The sequence below is a fragment of the Dermacentor andersoni genome, chromosome 10, assembly GCF_023375885.2.
Source record: "Dermacentor andersoni chromosome 10, qqDerAnde1_hic_scaffold, whole genome shotgun sequence".
In the NCBI taxonomy this organism is placed as follows: Eukaryota; Metazoa; Arthropoda; class Arachnida; order Ixodida; family Ixodidae; genus Dermacentor; species Dermacentor andersoni.
The window spans coordinates 101,899,171-101,921,924 of record NC_092823.1 but is presented as its reverse complement, the minus strand read 5'-3'; the positions used below and the strand labels follow the sequence as shown (position 1 = coordinate 101,921,924).

Genomic DNA, 22,754 nt, shown 5'->3' with positions numbered 1-22,754 from the left:
TGATTGTTTGGGAATGAAGCCCATAATGTGCATGTTATGGCCCTACGTATCGTTACCCTTAAACAACAAAAATGTGGGGGGTTTGCATTTTCTAAAACTGCATGGAGGTTTTTACTGCGCGCAATATAAATTAGAAACCTTCATAACTGATACTAAATGCATTCTCCACAGCTTTAGGCTATGCAGGTGCACTACTTTACACAGAACACACTTTTTACCTCGTCACGGCCCAGGTGGAGATTCCGGTTCTTCAAAGGTGTTTCATTGTATGGGATGGCACATAGCGCTTCACTTATTTGTAGAATATCGCATTCCAAATGTGTCATATGAGATAAATTCATTAGAGAGCTTCAACTTGCCCTAAATGCATTACAGCTGTGTACTGCTTTCAGCAGCTTGCAGTGCTTGTGGAAAAACAATCGTAATTGCCATATTATATGTAACTGCTAGTGCACAGGCATCGGCATCAGCAATGGTTAGGGGACACTAGTTCCTCCTACTCTGGAGTATGCATCCTCCGCCAGAAAATAGTTTTTTTTCCTCTTTCCTCTCCCTCTTCTACCAGATTAGAATGTGAAATGGGGTCTAATTTGTTGGGTATACCCTCGCATAAACTTCATAAGCATTTCTCCTTGTCTGCGCCACAGATCATTGTTGCTACGACTGTAAAAGCAGGGTGCCTGTTTACAGCACCCGTAGAGAACAATCTGTGAATCTTTAACGAACAGTAAGCATAATAAATAATCGAATAATTTTTAGTAATTTTCAACAAATTTAGCACCCTTTGCCTTCCACTGTGGTGTTTTTAATACTCTAATCTTGGCACTAGGTTTCACAGCAGGATGTCATCTTGTGTGAAAGAGTGAGGTTGTGTGCATAACACCTCATCGGCAACGTTCTGCTGCACAGAATGTCATGAGCTTTCGTATGCATTAGTCATTATCTCACAAACCGGCCGCTCCTTTGTTAGTTAGAATGTAGCATTATTGTAAAGCACATTTGATGTGCTAACAAAAAGAACTGTGCCCTCTTATCCCCTGATTCTCCTCACTTAAAGCCGAGTGCTACATTAGCATGGTTGACAGCATGAGCGTCAGTGTGGTGTATAATTGTTTGTATGGTGGGGTGGGGGGTGTACAATATCTGCAGCAACATTTATGGATGACTTGAATCAGTATTGCGGCGTGGTGTTTGTTTCTTTCACTCATTGTTACCAAGCTTCACTTTGGCTGTGGCAACAAGTATAATGCAGTTGGCTAGCGCTCCGGCCAACATATATAATGTGTAGGCGTCTGTGTTAAAAAAAGAGCAACTAATGGTTTGCCAGGAGCTAAGTTCCATTAAGACCATTAAATTTGGAGCTTACACCTGAGGAAATTACTGATAAATGAAAGTCCACCCAGGAGAACTGCCCATAATGTTTTATTTTATTATAATAATGCTGAAGCCTTGAGCAGCATTTGAACTAAGACTTGCTTCAAAAATGACCCATTTCCTTGTTAAGTTAGACGAAGGTTACACAGGAAGACAGAAACTTGAAGTCATCAAGAGCAGCATGAATATCAACAGCGCTCACCGTTTCGCAATCTTGCACCTGGTTATCTTATTGCCCATCCAACTTTTCCACTCGCTGTTTTTTACTGTTTTATGCTCATACCCAGTTTATTTTAATGTGCCTATTTTTAATATTTGGTCAATATATTTTCTTCATTGGCTTTCAACAAAATGTGATTTCATAATGTACCTTCATTTACCATTTACACTGATCTTAACCAGATGAATCTTGATACAAAATTTGTTTTCCTTAATTCTTCCTTGCCTTTCTTTTTCAATTGTGCAAACAGTTTATCCTAATTCCCATTTTGACTTATGGGAAAACTAGGTCTATTGGATTAATTGTTCCTTATATGTGTACATCGTTTTCTGTTTCGGTCACCCCTACTCTTTGCAAGAACTGACAGCAGTGCTCATACCCGCTCCATCCCAATCACCACTACTAAGCACGCCCTTCCTGCATTTATTTTAACACTTTGACTTCTCTTGACCTATTATATGCACCAGCTGCTTCACCCCAATGAGTGTAGGGGCCAGTGAGCTATGCAAAACAAACCCTGGCAAGGAAAACATTTGCTACCCTGATGACAATCAGCAATGTCGAAATGTCGGCTACAGCAACATGCCTTGTTCCAACAAAGTTCGTCTACGTACATGTTTTTCTAACATAGAACTTACTGCTTTGTTGTGTTCTGTGGTTATTCTTTTTTGCCGCTTTCTCTAGGATGGAAATTCACGAATATTATTTCTTTCTCCTAAGAGCAGCAAGTTTATCTTTTCAGGGCATTTGGGGTCAAGAAAAACTTTCACGAGGAAAAATCGCAAAACGAGTGATTGAAGAAAAAGTTGCTTCTGTGATTTAAGAACTTGAGGACTGAAATTCGGCACCTTTTTTGTATATTTACCATGCAATGCATTCATATCATAAAGTGCAAAGTGTTTTATCTCTGCAACCATGTCAGTGTCTTGGCAAGAGAATTTTTTCAGTGGTAACCTGCTGCTTCGGCTATGAGCTGCCTTCATGACATTTGCATTAAAGGAGATGTACTATTGCGGACAAAAGTACCCTGGAATTGCGAGCGTCGCCCAACCAGATTTTGGGGGGATGGAAACTGCAGCAGCAGAGCTGTTGAGTTTCACCAAACCATCCGTGTAGACATGTTAGCGGAATCTGTGCACGTTGTGACTGTGTTCCAAAGTTGCTTGTTTCAAAGATTGCAAAGGCGCTCTGGCTTTGTTTCTGTTGCCTATAATTGTCAACTGCACTTGCGGCCGGTGCAGAGACTACAACGGGTCGGCTAATCGTGTAGCAAGCGTAAATTGTGATGGCAAGTAGCACTGATGTCTTACAATACTATTGGCAAAAGTTGAATGTGGCCTTTTTGCTGGCACGCGAGAAAGATGGTGGGAGAGAATCCAAGTCAGGTGTCGGATGTGTGCTTTCAGGACATCTTCATCGATGTAGACTGTCAAAGGAACGTCTCTGGCAATGGCCAATGTCGCAATCGATGATGTAGTTTTGGGGAGACTGGGACAATTCTGACTGCTTGTTTTTGCACACTCTGGAGTTTGCGGATATTTGTAATGCAAGTATTTCCTAGTACAGGTAAGCTGCACCGCAGGAAGCCCAAAAACAGTGCTTTATACAGTTGCAATATGTATGGTACTGTTGAGCCCCAGGACTTCCAGCCGAGGAACGCAAGAAGGGCCACAATGGCGACCAAACGCCTTGGCGTCCAAACGCCTTGCTCCAAGACAATCGATGCGTTCGTCTATATCGTATAATCTGGTCATTAATGCACAAAGCATAAGGGGCCATCGCTTTGCGAGTAAAAGCAACGAGTGCACATTTCTCAGCTGAAAGCTCCAGGCCTTGGCTTCTTAGGTATGTTGACACAGCCGTTGAAGCTTTCTGAAGCCGCGCGCGGACTTGTACACGTGTCATTCCTGAAGTCCATGTGCAAATATCGTCTGCATATACGGAGAGCTGAATGGTTTGCGGTAACGTATCAGCGAGACCAACGAGCACCAGGTTGAAAAGGGTAGGCCTGAGTACTCCACCTTGAGGTGCATCACGACTGGTATAGCTAGATGGCGTTGGTCCGTCTGCAGTCAAAAGAAAGAAAGATAGTCCATTCAAATAGATGCGTATCCAGCGAAAGGTGAGTCCACCAATCGCTACAGCTTCGAAGGCGTCCAGAACTGAATGATGATCTACATTGTCGTACGCACCTTTAACATCAACGAATAAGGCCACAGTAATTTGTTTCAGATGTTCGTGGTGTCGTACGTATGTTACAAGGTCGATAACGCTATCTACTGACGAGCGACCGCGTCTAAAACCAGCCATTACCTCTGGATAGGCGTTATAAAATTGTAAGTACCATTACAACCGCGTAAGGATGATTCTCTCCATTACCTTGCCGACACAGCTGGCCAGTGCCGCCGACGTGAAAGAGCGCGCATCACCGTAGCCGCCGTTGCGGCTACTCGCGTTATGTTGCCAAAAATCGAGCAGTGGTGGACGCCGGTGACGTGCACTAATATGAAAGATAAGGTGAATATAAGCAAAACAACAATCAGAACGGGTCTTCGTTCCTTCGCGGTGCCGCGGTTTGATGCCCCGCTGCCATCCGCAACTCTGCAACAGCGCCATGTGCTAGACTACCGCCGATGCACGGTCCCCTTTGCCGCGACCGTCAGCAGCAGAGCCACCGAACGGTGCACTAGAAATTTATAAAGCATGACAAGACCCGGCGTAAGAGTGAGGGTGACGTCTGGCGTCACACGGGGCACTCTCGCCGTCAGCGAGCTGAGCGAGATATCAGCGCCCCGGTGTGGCCCCGCAGACGCTCCGGCCACATAAGCCGTGGTCCGTTTACTTTTTTGGCCGATAGTACATGTGAAGTGTGTGATACAGAATGCTCTGCTTTCTGTAATAAATTATCGCCAACTAGCTTCATGATGTTAAGGTGGAAAACTTGGCGTATTGCTTAGGCATGATCTGACGTGAAAGGCGCAAATATAGCGAAAAACAGATAAGCGCACACACCGGGCTCTTTATTCCAACAATGTTCAATGAGGAAAAAACAACACTATATTTACAAAGACGCATATACCCATTCCTTCACGCTAGGTTAGACAGGACGCAAGCAGTACACTTCAGACAATTACAAACGAACTCTTACAGAAACCCCAAACTCATGCACGCCATGTATCAAGACATGTACACTACAAACAGATGCACATCGTGTGGCGAGGTTGCCACACTAACTAAATCACATGTTATGGGAGTGTCGGGATTTAACTAACAAGTCGGGCAGTGCCGACCCCTCCGTCTCTTCCGCTGCCAGCCTCCGCTCGCGCTGGAAGACCGCACTGCTCAGCTCGAACCTGACAGCACAACTCTGGGCCGTCCAGCGAGCCGAGGAAGCCGCTTCGAGACAAGGTGTCGGAACCGCGTCCGCGGCGGGTGACCAGGCCCACTAAAAGAGACGCCGGACTCAAATCTTGTTGATTTGAAAATAAAAATTTACGCTCTCTTTATACAAGGACCACTAATCACAGTTAATCTATGCACATCCGCATTCAGGTAAAGCAGTTCCTTTTGCGATAATTAGGTTGATGCATTACTCATGCACCTATCACCTGCCTCAAGGATCCTTTTCGCCTCAATTACTAATCTAACCCCTTTGTCACGGCTCCTGGTAGGCGTGAAGATTTGGCTTACATTTGCAATCTCTACACTGAATTGCCATGTGGACCTCTTTCCCATTTCTAACGATGTTCTGGTGTTGCCTCGGCTTATCATTCACGCATTGCTCGGTTTGTCCCGCTTGCTTTCTTTGACATGACAAAGGAATTTCATAAACGACTGCTGCCCGACAATTGATGTATTTAATTTTATTAGTGATACAGGCAGGTGCTTTGCAAAAAAAAGAGTTGATCACTCTCCAGATCCTTGAAAGAAAGCACCACCTTTACATTAGCTCGCTCGGCAAGCTTCTTCTAATTATGCGACATGCTGTGTGTGTAAGGTGTGAGGGCTACCTTTTCTATTCCGCGAGGTGGCTCCTGGGCCAGTAGGCGAGTTCGCAACTTCTTCGGGATTTTTTGTGCTACGGGAACTGGCCCAATTTGTGGGTAGCCTGCCTCTATTAGTCGTTCAATCTGCGTAAGACAACTCTGCGTAGCTTGATGCGGGCAAGACTTGAAAACGTTCTGCAAACAGATGTTAGCAACCATGTTACGTTTGACTAGATTGACTACGCTGGCTAAGCAGATTGACCGTCGTCGTCTTCGCTCCTTTCGCATCAGAGCCCTTTTACTGCCACATGCTCTTGGAGGAAGCGGCAAGAAAGACAGGAAGATAGGCTGGTTAGCCAGCGTAAATACAAGCGAACTACTCTCTGATTGAGAAAGGGTATATATTGAATGAAAGGGAACAGGATAGCCGAGACTTAAAATAAAAGGAAAAGAATGTGTGCACATCAGTGCGATGCAGCGCACTCTAGCAACAGCCGCATGTCACGTAGCAGGGCAACGAAAGGGTGTTGAGCACAGTCCCGACACTGGTTCTCTTCCCGAACAACATCCGAATAAGTGCAGTTGAGTTTAGTTTTCTAGTCACACCACAATGAGGGCAGTCATATTCGAGATCTTGAACAACCACTGAACCAAACATAGCCATAACAGGGCCAAAGTAAACAGTTTCCGGAAGTGTCTAACATTGAGTGGAACTTCGTTTTCTTCCACGTACGACGTTCGACTAGAGGTCCAGGAGTCATCAGGACAACCAATTCTGAACATATAGGAAGGGTATCTGACCTACTTATAATGACCAAGCAATTATGTCTATATGAAATGCATATTTGGAAAGGCTTCTTATTTCTCTTATTGACAAGGCATACATAAAGAACTAAATACGGAGTGGGCTCCGCAGGACAAGAAAAGTTATGTTGTTTGGCTCCCACAATATTTCCTCAATTCAAATGCGGACATTTTCTTGCAGCACTATATTTTTCTATTTTCATGCTAGCCTTAGATACCTACCTTTTCATTAGGTTCGCGTTCCTCATTAGATAACGTATCATAAAAATGTGACCTTAAACTAAGTATGGGATGTATGTGTGTCTTGTTCCTGATATTGTACTTGTCTGCTAATTTACATAATTTTCGTTCGACATAAAACTTTTTCAATGAACGAGAAAGCAACGAACTGAGAGGCCCATCTTTTGTTGGTCACAACGGCATGAAGTTCATGCAAGTCCATGTGTTATGCTTGTTTCACCTTTTAAAGGCTGCAGGCACGAACACTGCCAATCTCCTTCTGTATTTCCTGTTGCAGTTTCTGTTTTACTTTTTTACTGGGTGAGCTTGGTATATAAGTCCTCATTCTGTGTTAAGAACCTACAGTGAAACTATACTGCTCCCGTTGTTGTATTGCAAATAAATAATTCTACTTTGAAAAATACGTTCTGCGTCTGAGCCTGCATGAACATGTCTGCATGAACATGTCGGCGTGAATGTGCAGCATACTTTTAGATTGTGTACACAGATGAAGTGCACATTCTTGCTAATGCACAGTTCAGGTGGTAAGAGAAAAAAAGTGTTTGCTTTCAATAACTGTGTATAGGGGTGCAACTGGTATAACAAATATAACGAAGGTAGAAGTATTCAACTCTTGTACACGATACCGAAATCTTGATTAAATCTTTCCCTCGAGATAATTGGGCATACAAGCATACAGTCCATCTCACCTGCTTGTAACCCCTGCCTCGCATACCTTACTTTGCATGAGACACTGCACATTGGCGTCGTGCTCGCTTAATAAAGCGCGTCCACTCTATTACAGCTCACATTTGTTGTATATATATATATATATATATATATATATATATATATATATATATATATATATATATATTATAAATAAAAGCAGTTTGTGCATGAATACGGCACGTTTTCCGCCCGGATAATTTCTTGCATATCAGACAGCAGAAAGTGCTCATTGCGGTGGTGCTGATCGTACACATGTAGCACAAGACCATGTGCAACTCGCGTTTATTGCATGTTCATTCTGCGCCCGAGTCATCAACTTGAAAGGCTAGAAATGGAGCAGTTGTCAGCTTCAATAGGAAGGCAAAATCGCGCTTCGTTATATTTTCAAACAGCTGAGTCGTTATTTTGACAACAGTCGCCGTGGTGACCCGGTGGCAATTGTTACAGGTTTCGTTTGCGATACGGAAGCACTGGGTACGTCTTGTGATAACATTGTCCTCGCGCGCCGTTCTGTGTGTGCGACTGAAAGCTGCCCCGGGCGTGGTGCTTCGAGGTACCCTAACCTCCAGGATCGGTAGTGGTGGCGGTCTGTCCGAATGTTCGTCTTAACCGAACAGCATGTCTGAGGCGGTTCGTCTTAAGCGGAGTTTTTTGTTTTTTTCGAGTCTATGGGAAACCAAACAAGCGTTCCTATGTTGATCGTTACATGTGAGAATTTGGCTTAACCGAGTTCGTCTTAACGACAGTCCAGTGTGTGTGTGGATAGATAGATAGATAGATAGATAGATAGATAGATAGATAGATAGATAGATAGATAGATAGATAGATAGATAGATAGATAGATAGATAGATAGATAGATAGATAGATAGATAGATAGATAGATAGATAGATAGATAGATAGATAGATAGATAGATAGATAGATAGATAGATAGATAGATAGATAGATAGATAGATAGATAGATAGATAGATAGATAGATAGATAGATATAATGACGCATCGCAAGAAACTAAGCTGAGACGCGTAGCACATGTTCGGATGAACGGAAAATTAATTATTTTGAATTACTCTTATTGAGTCACGAAGTTCCGCTTTTGTGCACCCTGAGAGAGATATATTTATTTATGGAAATGCAGAAAGGTCTTCCTGAGCTATAACTTGCCCTGGCTGGCTACTCTAGACTGGGGAAAAGGCGCGGGGAGAAAAGGGGCTATTAAGTGGTGATGATATCAGGTGGAGGTGCGTATGTAGCACCTCACAACGGTGCGACAACCCTCAAGCCGTGCGTTTAGCCCAGTGGCTTGCGGAGAGGTTAAAGCTCCAATTGTTATCAGGGCGGCGCAGTTTGCACTAGGCCAAAGGCCTTAAGGAAACTCGTCTGATATCGGCCTCTTGACGACGTTTGCAATAATGGGGTCAGTTGCTTCCTTTCAACAGTGTACGAGGGGTTAAATGCAAAATATTAGCCTTCGTATCGCATTGAGCAAGCGTTATCGACATCTGATAGTTTGCAATGATGCTAGCCCAAATTGTCAATACTGTCACGTACCGGAAACATGTGTACACCATCTGTATATATATATATGTATATATATATATATATATATATATATATATATATATATATATATATATATATATATATATATATATACACAAGTTCGTATAGTTGTTGGTAGTCTGCGCTCCTCGTGTATGTGTATATACTCGTGTAAGGAACACATTGCAAATTTTCTCGAAGACAGATTGGTGAACAGGTGATTAAAACATCCGGCGGCCGCAATAAACTGCACATTCGAACGAGGGAGAACCACGGCGCTTTACACTCGTGTTGCAGTGCGAAACGCAAAACATTTGAAAGCTGCTCATTGATGCAAACCATTTCTCTGTGAAACTTTCTTTGTTGCGAACACTTTCTTTACAAATGTACAGGTTCGTTGTGACGTTTGCGCTTGCGAGCCGGCGGCACGAGTTTGTCGTAGAGGTGCAGGAGCATTTTCTCTGCGTGCCGAGAACGCCAGCGTCACGACAAAACGACGAGAATTAGCTTTAGATGCTCCACGTTCGTGGCGCACATTTCTGCACGACGCTTGCGTTATTCAGCCAAATATGTCACGCGCCTTACATCCGGTAGCCGCGGCACGAGGATGATTAAATTATGATGCTGCACAATCTCGACGCACGGCAGTTCGATTGGGTACACGCTGGTGTGCAGGTACGCACTTTCGAGCAGCGCAAGCTCATCGAGTTGTTGAATCACTAGGTGCTACACAGTGCTCCACACACGCAAATGCATCGTCTTTCGCGTGTACCGGCGAAATCTAGACTACATAGAAGCACTTTCACGCCGGGCAAACGCCTATAGATAGCTAAACCCGGAAGCAAGCACAGAACGCGAAGCGGCAAGAGCAGAGTGCGCTTACTCTGCCGTAAAAGCATAAAAAATATTCTGCTTCTGTCAGTTTCACGACGTTGTGCAACGCTCCAAGCACGGTACTTGAACGAGGTTGAGTGGACCGGACGGCGCTCTCTCGCTTATCCACCGCGTGTGGAAAAGATGTGTGAAGGCGCTGCGAGCGAAATGGATTGGGCGAGGATGCTCCCCACAGCATATCCAACGCACTTTCGCTGAGGACGTCGAGGCCGATTGCACGCGTACGCTCTTGTAATGACGCTCTACTTCAACTACAAATTTATATTGACAAGTTTTTGCTACGTATACACTTTTGATGCATAGGTTATACAACATGACGTCTTCAATTCTGCTGTTGTTAAGTGCGTCGTCTGCTGGCGAGCGCACGTCCGTTGCGCGCACGCCGGCGGACACCCAGTTTCTCTCGCAGAAAATCTGTGCAGTAAACGTTTTTATGGTTTTGCTTGCTTTCGTGCGCCCCCGACTCTCGTTGGCCGATTCCAATTGCAGTTTTGCCGAAGTGAACTGTTATATTGAATACTGTTTCCTAAAAGTAACAAGTAATTGTTGTCCGCAGAAGCTGCCACTCTGCAACATGGAGCTATGAAACAGAATTTATTGATATCGTGTCATTTTATGGGCTCTTCTTGTTAGTGGAATAGCGATCGGGGACAGTGATCAATGAAAACAATATTATAGTGTAATACACCAGGTTTATTGACCGCGGTGGCGCGAAGTGATGCAGATGCCCAATGTACTTCTTCTAGTTAAATGTAAGGCTATATATATATATATATATCCATGTGTGTCTGTGTGTGTGCAAGACATACATGGAAGATAAAGTTTATAAGATATTCGAAATGCCCTGATCGAAAAAGTGCAAGTGCAAACTCCGGACAGGAAGAAGCGTGTTTTGTTTAAAAGCGGCACCAGCCCCAGGTCAACAAAGCGACTCTCCGAGAAAAGGAATCAAGGCAATTATTGGAAGTTAATATGAACAAGAGTGTTAGGGCAAAGATATAGCCTATGTGCTGAGACTGAATCCGGGCAACCCGGAGGTCAGTACCAATGTAATATCCGTGGCTTGTCTGGCGGTAACCTTCTACGTGCCAGCAAGCGAAATGAAGAAGAAACACACAGTTTCATCGAATGGTATTTGCCATCCAGATCGCATTCGAATTGAGAATTCACTATTAAAGTTTACGAAATAGCCGTTTCCGTACGTTTGAAAGTAATGCATTACATAACTTTTCAAGTCTCGAAGGTGAGGGGGCCGATGCGAGTGCAGGACTCTTATTCCGAACGATTGTGCTTCTGGAGAGTCATAGCTGTTAACTGCACAGAGGCGCACCTGTTCTTAAGAGAATTAACGCACGTGTGCTAATCCGTTCTGCAGGACAAGTTCCCAGTGCTCATTCATTATAGAGGCCTCGTTATGGGGCGGCCTGTAAACCTGCTAACTTGATTGAATTAAAGGAAAAGATTTTTTGACAGTATCACCTTGACTGCAACCCAATAAATTTGGGTGCCCAATGTGGTAGCACACTTACCTTCTTCAATGAACGCAGCAGATCTACACATATCCCACATGTGTGTGAGGCATGCCGTTCCTTTAATTGCTTCATTATTGTCATTATGGTGGTGCACCGGGAAACTGAACGCAGTCGTTTATAATATCGAATATGCTTAGGTGAGTGGACGTACAGTCGGGGACGGCAATAAATTTAGGTATGAAATATAACATTAGCCCAACATGTGTTTCTCAGAAATCAGACTCGAGAATAATTTCTTTCGTTTACACCCCTGAAAGAAGCCCAATGACACAGCCAGCTCCTTTCTTATTTCTTTAATAAAATGAAATTCCGGCGTTTTACGTCTGGCGTGATGAAAGAAGCACCTTGTTCAGTTCTCATCAACTAGGGTTCTTTAACGTACACCTACACAAAACTACAGGACTGCTTTTTTTTTCATTTGGTTACCAACGAATCCCGCGACATGGTTTCAACCCGTGTGCTCGAGTTCGGTAGCACAACGCCACGTCCACTATGCGGCCACAGATTAGGCTACCGGGCCACCCTTTTTTTTTTTTTCGTTGTTGTTAAGCATGGACTGAACAAGAATTTCGCAAGGCTTGCGGGCAAAAGGTTAGCACTTATATAACAGCTACGTACAACTGTTTTTGGCACCCGAGGTCAGACCGCCATAAAAGAACCCGTACCAATCAATTACTCCACATTCTGTTACGCGAGAAAAACGCAGACATGAATGAAATGTCGCATTGCAGCTTTTTTTTTTTCTATAAGTATGCTTTGCGGAAGTCTGGGTACAGGGGACCGGATGGGGCAGATATATTTTCTTTGTTTGAATTGGATAGTATGAAGTTTCATAAGCTTTTCCGTCTGCCTTTCGCAAGACCTACCGATGGAAAACTATGTGCGCAAACACACGAGAGATACATGCCGCTTGAAGATCAAGAAAAATATTTGTTCTCCAAAGGAAATCGTACAATAACGTAGTTGCATAAAAGCCGACACTGCGACCAAAATGCACGCGCAATCACCGAGCGTCATTTAAACAAAATAAAGTAAAACGAAATAAAAAAGAGAAAGAAATGAACCTTTTCCTAAGGCATAAATACATGTCATATCCAAATATAAATACCATTTGATTGGTATGGATGGATATACCAGCGCGCGAAGTAGTACGTATTACCCTTCCGAGAGCTATCGCCAGCAGTTTCCAATGGCGCGAACTTCATGCCGTCCAATCCACTTCGCTTGCAGCGCCCCCACAGTATTTGTCGTCGTCGCGCGCCTCATTGGAAAGCAGCCGGTCGCCCCACTAAACCGTAGTACAGTCAGACTACGCATGCGATGCGCTTCCGACCGACGGCGACTCCGTAGGTCCTTGCCTAATGCTTGCACCGTGTAGTCTAAAGAAACAGGCCTAAAATATACAAAATATCCATGCGCCAATACACGTCGCGTGACTCTGGTGCGGGAGAGAGTGCGCGACAAGAGAAAGAGCCAACGGCCAGGAGTTAGAGTAAGGAGGAGGCGCGGTGATGTTACGTCATTTCCACCCAGAGGCGTGAGCGCTGCACAGGACAGAACGCCCTGCTGCGGCAGTCGGGGCGCACGTACGGTTGATACGGGAGCGCAACGGTATTTTACAGGTAAGTGGCTTTTTTTTATTGACCTTATTTTAGTAAAACCACAGTTCTGAGTAACGACCGCTGTGAATTCTTTCTTTTTTTCGAATCGTGCTTTGTTCACGGCTCTGTACATGATTGCCGATAACGCACCCTCATTTCAGTACTTAAAATAGAGGACAGTACCGTTAGCGATCTGATAGAAGTTGTTGTATCGATTGATTAGAAGCTACCAAACACAGATAAAGGACAGGCGAAAGTGGTCAATGATCTACATAGCAGTAAAATAAATTCTCATTTATTATGCGAAAAACAGAGTGGTGAGCGTGGGGGATTAGATGTCAAGCTTGCTCGACTTCATTTCTGAATTACCGAGTTATCTTAGAAGTATAGAAATGTGTGTTCTTTCTATTCAACTTGTGATCATTCTTGGTCATTCTTCAATGCGTTGATGTGCGTCGAAGATGCGCTGACTTCATGGCGAACAACAGCTGCAGGGTGGTCGTTAGGGTTAAGACTTTTCCACGGCTGCTGTTGGACGGTGAGCTAGGCGCTGCCTTAATATGGCTTCTGGGCAATTTCGCGCTCCATGGCGAATGAAGGGGATAGGGGTAGATACCGAGTCGGTCGGGGTTAGTGACGGATATTTAGAAGCTACTTGGGCGTTGTCCAAAGAAGCCTGATCTCTCGCGGCTTAACCTCGAGTACGGCGTGAAATGACGATCGCTGCACTTGTGGCGTGACCTACCGTGGTGGTTTAGCGCGTGCGTAGACCTCTGGTTAATGTGAGGTAAATATTACACAGGGAATATTAGAAATTTAAAATGCTAAATATTGCTTCACCTTCGGCGCATTGTTTGCCGGTGTTCTCTCCTACGCATTTGTCCCGACAGCCATAGGCTCCCTTTTTTGGTGCACGGCAGCGGGGTACAAATTCATGTGCGCACCGCTAACAACCAGCAAGCATGCGACGCCTGCGTCACCCCGGGACACGTAGCGATCTTCTGCCGCCGGCGCATCCCGGCCTTCATGTGCACTGCGCAAGTCCCTGGATAGAAAACTGGCGTGCCTCGTCATCGTATCGCTTGGTTTTGTCACGTCGATCCACAAAATACAATTTAGGTTTTTTTTCATATGAAAGTAAAATACGCGTTTTGTATTTGTGCTGGTGAAGTATAGTTTCTAAATTATAGATGCTGTATTGACCAGGCATTTACTCTATGCTGAAGAAGGTGCTCTGATCCGACTATTCAAACATGCTCCTTTGAAGGGATAATGTTCTTATACTTCTTATGGCCGTTGTTATACTTCTTTCAGCTGCGGTCGTAAAGAGGTAGTCTTATTGAGTGAAGAAACAAGCAGTGTGCAGGAGACAGGTTTCGCTCGCAGCGAAGTTCAATGTCCCTAATAAAATGCACCTAAAAGTGATAAAATACTTTTTAGGGACCATCCTTGCACCGATTTAAATACATGTGTTGCTCTTTAGAAAAAAAGTGAATGCAAGCAACTGCGAGAAGGTGAATTTTTATTTAGGTCTTACTTTAGAACAATTGTCTCATATCCGCAAGCATCGAAAAGTTGACGCATGATCTTTGCAAGAGCCGTACTTCTGCACAAGATATAGATATCGGAGATCTGTGCACCACATCTATCCGGGCATCCAGAGCAGAAAAGGAGCAGGAGCGTTTAATAAAGCATAATAGTGTGATATACAGGGTGTTTCACGTAACGAAGAAATTTTAAAAAACTTGGTTAGCCGCCGCTGAACGAAACCAAGGCATATGGTTAAGCGGCATCTGACGCCCCTTAGAATGTTTTTTTATATTCCGCTTAATTAGTTTACAAAGATGAATTATGCGAAATTTTTATTATTCACTTTAGGGACAAGTGCGTTTCGTTGCGTTTTAGAGGATATCCAGAAACGACCGATCCAATTTTTTTTTGTTGCTACGTACATCTTTCGTGGTGTATTTTTTTGGTATTTAAAGAAAGCCTGCGAACTATGCAATGAAACCACGTGACTGCGCACATGCGCTACGGTATAACAGCGCTCTCGATCGTGCGGAAGAACCGTGCGTGTGCCCGTGGCTCTAGGCATCGGCTTCACTGTGCGCGATAATATGTGGCGGTGGCACACGGAAAAGCAATGCCGTCGTCCTTGATAAGCGATGGCCTCGACGCATGGTTGAGTGTGCTGCAATACGATAGCGCACGGGCGCAGTAATTCGGTTTTATTTCATATTTGGCGGGCTTTCTTTAGGCGCCGAAAGAAATCGCCACGCAGCCTGTACATTGCCCCCCAAAAATTGCATCGGTCGTTTCTGAATTCCTTCTACAACGCAACGAAATGCCCTTGGCGGTAAAGTGAATAATAACTAATTTGCATAGTTGATCTCACTTCATTAACTAATTAAGCGGACTATAAAACATACTCTAAAGAGCGCCCCATGAATGAAAACCAGACGTTGTTGGTTTGTCAGTTGCGGTTACCCACTCTTTTAAGATACTTGGTTCAAGCTGCGCGAAACACCCTGGATAGGTCTGTAGCTGACGTAAACTTGTTAGAATGCTTAAAATGGTTGTAACCCGCCGTGGTTGCTCAGTGGCTATGGTGTTGGGCTGCTGAGCATGAGGTCGCGGTATCGAATCCCGGCCACGGCGGCCGCATTTCGATGGGGGCGAAATGCGAAAACACCCGTGTACTTAGATTTACGTGCACGTTAAGGAACCCCAGGTGGTCGAAATTTCCGGAGCCCTCCACTACGGCGTGCCTCATAATCGGACAGTGGTTTTGGCACGTAACAGCCCACAATTTAATTAACGCAAAGCCACAGGAAGAGGCCAGGAAAGCTTCGCTGGAAAAGAATTTCTCCATCGCCTTGTATACAACTTCCATCTCCGGAGCTGAAGCTTCATGATAAAGGCCGACTGCAGCTAATTTTACTTTGGCTAAATTGTTAATCGGTATTTTAGACCGGACTTTTTTAGCTTTTAGCCTTCTTAGCCAGAGTGCCAGCCGCGGTGCTACGCTCGGCACCAGGTGTAGCCTTCTCGCTCTACTTGCGGCGCCTGATCGCCTGTTCGGGTGTTTCAAAGACCTGTCCTTACCGCACCTGCTGCGCTATTTGTTTACCGATTTAGCTGAGAAGCGCGATGTACCGCTGATGCTGATCTGTTGCTCGTTACTAGTACATGTCTCTCGGTGGCTGCCCCACCAACCAGAAAAATGGGCGCTGCGCATACTTTAGCCCTGCAACATACACGGACACAACAGAAGCTGGGGTTTGTGTGGCGTGTATTTTGTCACGTGGTGGTGACGTTAAGAACACAGCAGCAATACTGTGAAAGGCAAAACTAGATTTTATTAAGCCAACATGTGCCCACAAAACAGGCTACACTCATAGCACAACGAGAGCGGCGAACACAGTCGGCGATCGTCGAAAAATCTGATCAGCGGGTCAAGCGCGTCGGCTTTTGTACATCAATCGTCGAATGTTCCAGATTAATCGTTGGGACCCGCGTGCCTTCCACAAAGTTCTACACCATTCGCGTCAGGCGATGAAATCAGATAACATAAGGTTCGGCGACAACAGACAGCGGATAGAAGCACCGATAACTTTCCAGAAACTTCGGATACATGCAGGCGCGTCCTGCGCTGTGCGATTACATTTGTTAGGCGGCGAAACGTGGTCGCCCGATAAAGATAAGTACACGTGTCAATTTGCTTGATGGATTTCCCGCGCCACCTGATAGCCACCATTGTATAGCTACATTTAAAATAAGACTTCGTGCCCAGAAAGTTTGTACGGTGGGCATACAATGCCCTGCCTTAGTGTACGACCTCACACCGCGGTAGCGTTGGACCGCAGACCACTAGCCAACTATCTGGAATTACAATATTGCTGCCTCGGTGAAAGTATCCTCGTCAAAAAGAACAAGCGCCATTGTTCTGCTGCCTTCGCACACATATTTTAGGTAACCAAGAATTTTTCGTTCATATGCAATTTCGGCGTTTGCTTATAGCACGCAAAGGTCCAATAAGTGCCTTCCGACACTTGCATGACTGAACAGTCTATTTTGATTCCTTTTGTAGGGTGCGGAAGAGGTTATCTGTAAGAGGAGCGACACAGAGCGAGTCGGCGCCAGCAAGATGGGAACCATTAGTAGCAAGGACAGACATGATGCTGCGCTCGGGACGGGCATATCGGCCGGAGTACTGCTTCCAGCAGCTGCGGTTTCTGGTCCCCTTGCACCGCTGGTGCTAACAATCGGACTAGGACTGGCTGCTGCCGGATGCACTGCAGGACTCTTTACTGTTCTTTCATTACCAGGCGATGAAGAAAACGGAACAGGTTAGTGTCTGCGCTTGTCTCCATTTTGGCGGATTCTGTGATAAAATATTCTATATGTTCGTCACCAAACACGACAGGCACGTTAATTTATATAATAAATAGGGTAATCTTTAATCATTCACTAAATTATGGCGTTTTACCTGCAGCATATAGTTGAGTTCACACATAAAAAATAAGGAGTTTACTTTCGAACACATAGCAGTCACGCGATTTTCACAGCTAATGAAGCTTCTTCGGAAAGAATAAAAGAACCTGATAATGCCGTAGGCTTTTAAATTCATGCATTCTCAAACATCTGAATAGAAAATGTGAGCTTCTTTTACGGCATTTTACAGCATCATACTTGTCTTTGCATGTTTGTCATGTTTGAACGCCCACTAGCTAAAGCCCGGGTTCCTGCCTAACTCATTTCATCTCTACATTCCCGTACATTACTGTTTGAAATTGTTTTATTCAATATAGATTACAGTTTATAAAGAAGAATAATATACAGATCGAGGTCCCATAGTCAAAGACTGTATAGGGGCCTCCTGTACTATATAAATATGCGTTTTCTAAAGCAACGAGGAGAACTACATTAAAATCATATATAAGGAAGCATGGAAGAAAGTAAGTACTGGAGAATAGAAAACAAGATTGGCATTTACAATACACCTCACGAAGGGAATTATACAATTGCAAGGAGAAATGTAGCGAAACTAAATGAAAAACACGAAATTGACAGTAAAGCAAAAAAAATTTTTACCCAAACATGCAATACAAACAACAACAAAAATAACAATTTCAATATATATATGACCATAAATGCAAAAAAAACACAAACAGAAATATACATGACCATTAATAAATAAGAAAGGTATCAGAACAGCGGAATATTTCACGTAATGAGGCTGAAAGAAGAAAAACAAAGAAAAAAAGTTAACTATTTTCTGTCAGAAGAAAATTCTTCAGATGGGGGGTCATTTTTAATATATATATGTTGAACGCGAATTTTTGATGCAAAGTGGTATGGAATTCCAGAATGCAAAGGCTGAAAAATTAACTCATATTTTGCCATAGTTGGTGCGCACCTGAGGTAAAATGAGATTATTGTATAAAGCAAATGTAGTGACATTAGCGTCCATCAAGCACGCTTTAGAAATTATACATGCAGGAACTTGACTATTCAATAACCTAAGAATAAGTATACCCAAATTATACAACACAGTTCCTTTGAGAGACAGAATGTTATTATAATGTAGCAATAGGAGAGCGCTAGCACTAAAGGTACTAGAGGTGACTATTCTAATTGCTTGGTTTTGCAAAGTTTGAAGTGAACTGAGGTGAGTATTATATGTATTTCCCCAACATGTTAACGAGTACGTAATGTGTGATGTTAGACACTGGTAGTAGGAAAAAGCCGCAGTTTGGCCCGCAGGCGAAGCATCCATTGCGATACCTAATTAGTGGACAGCTATACGAAGTAAGGATAGCAGTTTCACAGGCCGTGGAAGCTTGTAAACATTGGCATACCAACTAAATTAGCAAGCGTGGTGCCACGCGCGTACAAGCAAACATGAACGTATCTCAGTTGATGACCACGGAAACTCGCTGTCAAAATGCCGCAGTGAGGAAGCGCGGCAGCAGCAGTGAGCGAATTGACCTTCGTGCTTGAACAGAGCACGGCATGCTTTGTTCCCGTCGCCGATGGCTTTCAAGAGAGAGCAGCGCAGGAGGGCGTGCGAAGGACGAAGATTACCGGAGGCCGAAAACTAATGAAAGGAGCGTACTAAGATCAAAATAGATGTTGCAGGGGAGTACACGACTATTTCCGCCAATTGAAGAGTTGTAGTGCGCCGCAAGAGGTGGTGAACGTTCTGAACACCCTTAAACTTTTAAACTTCAAGCAACTGCGGTTCTGGCGCAGCACTCGAGCAAATTCATAGAAATAAATTCGCGCTCTTAGCAAATGCACCATGTAATCTCATTGAAAAAAAAAACTTTTCATGGCCAGTATTGCCCTAATTTATCTAATCAATCAAACACGCTTGATGTACTTGCGTAAAAAAATGCTCTACATAATATAATACAAAAATTAGGCATGTGGTCATGCACGCAACCACAAACACGCGCGCTAATTCCTGACCACAACTGCTCCCTTTATGACGTCACTTTCTCGGTTGAAAAAACGACTATTGCTTTTTAGATCCCTTGTGCTTGAAGATTTGCAGTGTGCATTTGTCGGGTTGAGCTTAAAAAAGCATTTTACTGCGTTCTCCGTTGCACTACTCTGTCAAGTCACAGAGGTACTTACGAAGAATCTTTGTTTTTTTTCAGGCACATCACAAAATGAAAAGCCGGAGGCGCCCGAAGGCAAATGACGGGCGCCTCGCTTCTAAGGGGCCGTCTGCATGGGTAATTGCAGAGCAAACCCTTGCAGTGTAGAAAGGCCTATTTGAAATTTCTGAAATGATCTAAAAGCTTTGATGGCATTTCATGTCATTAATAAAAATGAGACTTTTTGTACCACATTTATGCTACACTGTCCATTTATTTTTGTTACTTTATCTGGAGATTAGCATGTGCCAAATCGGAAAAAAATGCGTGGGACTTTTGCTCATTTCCTGGTCCTGAACTTATTTACTACGTCTTCAGCATTATCTCACACTCAAGAGAATCGTCATATGTTCCTTTCCATATTTCTTCCTAAATAAGCGCGCATATCAGCTACGGGGTAGGTGGAAGAAAAAACAGCGAGGACGACAGGCAGGTTAGCGAGTGTAATGAGCGGCTGGCTACCCTGTGGTGAATGGGGTAAACGAAATAAAGAACAGATAGAACGATAAAAGGCATAAAAAAGACAAAAAAATTTCACATAAACGTAATCATACATGCTACAACTTTCAGAGTCGATCGCTCAAGCCACATATCCTTTAATCTTGCAGCAATGCGCTCAAAGCCTAATGTGTCGAGCACGTTCCAGACCAGATGATGTCCTAGGACTCCCTCCTCCGCCAGAGAACAATACCTATAGCTTGCCAAGCACCATCTAGAGCATTTTTTTTTTACCTGTCACGAGGACCTCCAGAGAAGTAACCGCTTGACAGTCATCTTGTAGCCGCAGTTGTCGCAAGCAGCACGGTCGCAATTAGAGTACGGAAGGGATGCGCAATTGTGAATTCCACGCCGAGCCGCAGGTGTTAGAGAAACGTTTTTCCAGCTTGTGCGGTACTTAGTGGAATGCACAGTTGCCGAAGTGTATCTGAACTGTCCATTGTGAAGTATTTGTTCCCCTGACAATGTAAGTTCATGCAGAGTGGCTAAAAAGCCCGCGGTCATGGTATAGTTAAGAAATAAGGCTGTGCTGCAGCGGAATACGTACAAAACATACGCACTATGCAAAGTAGGAATATGAAGAAAAAACTAGTATGTTACTTATTTACTTATTATTATTACGATTATTATTTTGTTTTTCGTATTGCCTAAATAAAAGTGTAGCTTAGACCAGACACTCGTTTATCTTACCTTTTTTTGCAGTCGCATACCTCTGCGCATAAGTTCTTCGTGCATATTATGCAATTCAAGATTTGTCCAAAACTGCAGGTCTTTTAGGTTTACCATATTTAAGCATACTCGAACATGCTGCAACCTAATGTTCGTAGATGTTCGCCGAAAGCATCATGGCATATTTTTTACAGCAAATGTAATATTTAATTGTAAAACATTTATTTAGGGCTCTCTTGGGCAGTATTACGTTAACTTATGGATTACTTGTACATACCTAGGTACTTGGAATCAATCACGTTATTGGTAATTTCGTAATTCACGAATTGCAGTATTTACTCAGTAAAGCCGGCTATGATTCGGTTGCATTGTAGCTAACGAATTATCAAACGAGTTGCATTTACGATGAAACAAGCTCCGACAGGTAACGCTGCTTTTGCAAGTGAAATTCTGCGGGAACTGCAGTCCAAAAGGATGAAACCATGCACACCGCTTAGCTCTTTCCCATAATCGACAAGCTGCACTTATGCCTGGAACACCTGAGCGTGGCAGACATCCAGATTGTGCACTTCCCTTCGAGATGCGAAGCCTGAGCTTTTCTCGTATAAGAATTTTGCCTCCATCTCTTCTAGAAGAGTACATAAACGGCATTCATAGGCGATCAGAGCTGTTGCTCAATTAACCGTTATCAACGGAAATAACTGCCATGTGGGAGTACGATGCTTGTCCTCTGCGACCCCCCCGTTGGCAGTTTATTATAACTTCGTACGATCGTTATACAACCCGCCGTGGTTGCTCAGTGGCTATGGTGTTGGGCTGCTGAGTACGAGGTCACGGGATCGAATCCCGGCCACGGCGGCCGGATTTCGATGGGGGCGAAATGCGAAAACACCCGTGTGCTTAGATTTAGGTGCACGTTAAGGAACCCCAGGTGGTCGAAATTTCCGGAGTCCTCCACTACGGCGTGCCTCATTTTTTTATACAATTTTTACTCCGTGCGAGCGGAACTTTTGTGTGGAACCATGCGAGTTCTTTTTTTTCTGTCTAATATTTTTTACTTTCCACGAGACGGAGGTTTCTTGAGGCGCAACGACAGTATAAAAGGAGGTATCGCGTCAGTTAACGTGAGGATCTTTATATGCAGAGGCTACTGGTCAAATTTCGAAATATAAACACAAGACCGCGTCAAATTCAACGGACAGACAGAGAGAGTAAAACTTTATTCGATGTAAATAAAATAAGGCACGATGGTTGGAGCCCCTATTCCAGGGCCCCACTGGCACGAGCGGCTCGCTGGGCTTGGTCCAGAAGAGCCAACTGGCTCTCCCGACCCTCGTCCGCAAGCCATGCCTCCCACTGCCTATTCCTCATTAGTGGATGTTCGTGTAATATGGGACTGTCTATGTGCGGAGGCCTCCTGGGGCACTCCCATGTGATGTGTTTTAGTGTGGGTGTGTCTGTGCACCACGGGCACTCGTCAGTGAACCTCGTGGGGTGTATTCTGTGTAGGTGGTGCAGGTAGGGGTATGTATTCATCTGAATACGACGCCAGTCCCTCTCCTGTTGGCTGTTTAAATCGGAGTGAGGATGTCCAAAACGTCTCCGCTCCTGCCTCTGCTGTAGGAGGATGTCACGACAATTCGGTGGAAGGTCGTCGCTAGGCCATGCCAAAAAATTCAACGGAAGAGTTTAATGAAAGCACATTAACCATAGACATACATAAACACGTGAGAAGCGTCCAATATGGAACTTTGAAAGACATCCAACGTTCACGCGACACACAAGAAGCAACGCTGCCAATATATACGGCCACGATACTGTGTGCGTCAAAACCGCCTATTGAGCACCTGTGCTGTCTTTAGAATAACGACTAACGTTCTCGCTAATGTGATATTTGCCGCATTGAAATTAACAGGAGGCCTCAATCAACATAAAACAATTAATTCAGAACAGTGAGAAAAAAGTTGTTGGCATAATTTTTCACAATTAGCATTCCATTCTGTGAGTGCTGAAGCTACTA

At 44.1% G+C, this 22,754-nt stretch overlaps 1 long non-coding RNA gene across 1 annotated transcript; it reads left to right on the top strand.

Annotated features, from left to right (window-relative positions):
- The first annotated feature begins 12,813 nt into the window (after positions 1-12,813).
- LOC129380294 (uncharacterized) lies at positions 12,814-19,761 on the top strand. Its single transcript, XR_008608304.2, has 3 exons — positions 12,814-12,923; positions 16,993-17,251; positions 19,568-19,761. It is a non-coding gene; the product is annotated as an uncharacterized lncRNA (long non-coding RNA).
- The last annotated feature ends 2,993 nt before the right edge of the window (positions 19,762-22,754 follow it).